This window comes from Epinephelus moara, unplaced genomic scaffold (assembly GCF_006386435.1).
Source record: "Epinephelus moara isolate mb unplaced genomic scaffold, YSFRI_EMoa_1.0 scaffold4510, whole genome shotgun sequence".
In the NCBI taxonomy this organism is placed as follows: Eukaryota; Metazoa; Chordata; class Actinopteri; order Perciformes; family Serranidae; genus Epinephelus; species Epinephelus moara.
The window spans coordinates 1-3,323 of NW_026082327.1; positions in this window are offsets into that span (position 1 = coordinate 1).

Genomic DNA, 3,323 nt, shown 5'->3' on the forward strand with positions numbered 1-3,323 from the left:
TAAGCTAGGCTAACAGTTTCCACCTGCTGCCAGTATTTGTGCTAAGCTAACAGTTTCCACCTGCTGCCAGTGTTTGTGCTTAGCTAAGCTAACAGTTTCCACCTGCTGCCAGTCTTTGTGCTAAGCTAACAGTTTCCACCTGCTGCCAGTCTTTGTGCTAAGCTAACAGTTTCCACCTGCTGCCAGTGTTTGTGCTAAGCTAAGCTAACAGTTTCCACCTGCTGCCAGTCTTTGTGCTAAGCTAACAGTTCCACCTGCTGCCAGTCTTCGTGCTAAGCTAACAGTTCCACCTGCTGCCAGTCTTCGTGCTAAGCTAGGCCAAAGACAGAGTTGATGTTGTTAAACAGGTAATGGTTGCGTTTCAGTTAAGATCTTAGCGCCAAGAGCTTCTTAAGAACGCTCTTAAGCCTTGCGTGAAAGAAAAAGGTGTCTCTCAGATTCGCTCTTAGCTTAAGCTCTTATCATGGCTATCATTTATCATAATTTGTCCGCACATATCCCACATCTTAATGCACATATGATATAGTTTACCGCATCCAAAAAATGTGTCAGGGCACAACAGAAACACATCCACCCTCCAAACCTGCGACATTTCACAGATATCAGGCAACTGACAGGTGTAACTGAGCTCAGCTGGAACCTCATCAAGGGACGCTCCACCCGCTACTCTATATAAAGGCGTTGTCAGTTTATACCTGGTGTGTTGATTCTCAGTGTAGATTGATATAGTCCATAAATCTGTCAATTTTGTCGTTCTGTGAACTGGTCACGTTAAGATCATCATTAGCAGAGACTAGGGATGGGCAGCACAAGCAAAAACACTATTCGAAAATCATGGTAACTATTCGACGATTTTTCGAATAATCGCCCTCCCCTCCCCATCCCCTCCCGGAGCCACGCACACAGAGATCCATTCATCATTACGGCCGGGCTCCACCGGCTGCAAAGCGTCACATCAGCGTAGCGTCGCGGCGTATTCATTTGGGCTCCACTGACTGCGTATGGAAGCGACACGTAGAGAAGCCAGCAGGGTTGTTTACCGTTTGCTGAGCCGAGAGGCTGCATGTAGGCTGCATGGAATGTTAAAGCATTTTCCACCTAAGTTATTAAATATATTTGAGTTATCTACAAGTTTACTGTACTGTTTGTCATCTACTCGCTTTCAAATGTCCGCCACAGACATTTACACAATGTCACGGATAAACATGGGTAAATGCATGAAAAAAAATCATCACATATCACCTCTGATAATGATTTATTCATTTAAAAACACATTGTGCTCGTTTAGCACACTATTTCATGTAGTTTTTATCTGCTGGAGGGTCGCGTAGGGGAGCGTAGCGCAACAAAAATAGAAGAGCCGCGTAAAATAGAGAGTTGTCGTGCGACAGACGGGGGTTGCCGGTGGAGCCGCTGTAATTGATTAACAGGGGGGCGAGCTGCTACGGGACTCGCGCTGCAGACGTGTCGCACCGCTGAGCCCGGCCGTACGGTCCCTCGTCGCCTCCTGCGTGCCTCGCTCTCAAATGACTGTGCATACTTGTTGTAGACTTGTGATACGCAAGCTTTGCCTCACAGAGTTTGCACTGCACCTCATTTTCGTTTATTTTGTCGAAGTTGTTCCACACGGAACTTTTTGATGACTGTAGTAGTCTCTGCATGTTTCTCCTGTTTGTAGAAGAACATCAAACTAGCTGGTAGCCCATCTCACGCCACTGTAGCAATCCTATACTGCCCTCGTGCGGTTAGGAGCTGAATTGCATGTCAAATAAAGGGGGGAAATAAGACGGCAAATAGTAATAGTCGCATTCAAAAATAGATTTTTCAAAATAAAACGACTATTCGAAAATTCGAAAATCGTGACCCATCCCTAGCAGAGACACAGCGTTGATGAATGCAAGTAGGACACAATGTGGTCAGGATACAATGCAGGTCCTTAAGTTCATTTGTCCTTTTGTCCGTCTTTCATATTTTTGTTTAAATATAACACATTTCCTCATGTTTCTCTTACCAAGACTACTTCTTATTTAGTCGTAGTCTTGTTTTCATCATGAAAATAGGTCATTAACAAATATTTATTGTCTTAGTTTTTCATCAGAATTATTAGAACACACATACACACGAGCAGCAGGGAATTAGTGCATTAGGTAGCAGCGCTGTGTGTGACTTATGCGCTGATGAAGTGGTGGGTGATCGATGTGCCTGAGATCGATTGATTTAGTTTCAGCACCGCGATAGTGGTCAGCTCCTGTTAAGAGTGTCTTAAAGAGCGATCTTAAGAGCGACCCTAAGAAGGGCATTAAGAACACATCTGGGAAACACTCTTATCTTAGCGACCCTTCTTAGCTAAGACGTTCTTAACTGTGCTCTTAAGTCTTAAGATCGTTCTTAACTGGGAAACGTGGCCAATATCTGTTACTGACCATCAAAGCAGTCAGCAGCTGCTGGGTCAGCTGCAGCTCTCAGGTCAAAGGTCGAGTCCACATCAGATCAACTTTCTCTGTGTGGTCGCTGAAACTACAAAATAAGTCTGACTGCTTCTACTGATGCTCTATTTTCATCCATATTATATGGAATACCATTTACCTCAATACTACATAAAATTATAAATAGATATGAAATTATGAAGTAGACATTTCTTAAAAAAATATGTATTCAGTTATTCAACTTTATTACTATTATTATTTATATTTACTTTTATTTATATATTTACATCTCTCTCTTTGTTTATGTATTTCTATAGTCATGTGTATGTATACTATATATATATATATATATATATCAATCAAACTTTATTCCGGACACAGGGAAGGTCCATAGTACAGTACAAACATATAAAATAAATAACATAGTAAGACAGATCTAAAAGACTACAGCAGGACATGTGGGTACATCAACAGTTACAAACAGATGGCTAGCGCTACTCCATCTAGGCACTATGTGTGTGTGTGTGTGTGTGTGTATATATATATATATACACACACACTTATTGTTCCATTCATTTATAATATGTTTATTTTTTCAGTTATATATTTATAGACTCATTTCTTTATTTCAGGATTTATTTCATCTCCATATTTGTTTATGTCTTTATGAATTTATTTAATATTGACCCTAATGTGCTTCCATACATTCACAGTGATGGATTATTGTAGACTGTACTCATAATGTGGCCAAAATCTCTTGTTGTCTCTACGTGTCTCTACGTGTCTCTGTGTGTGTCTCTGTGTGTGTCTCTGTGTCTCTGTGTGTGTCTCTGTGTCTCTGTGTGTGTCTCTGTGTGTGTCTCTGTGTGTGTGACTCTAGGCTTGTTCTCTTATGGA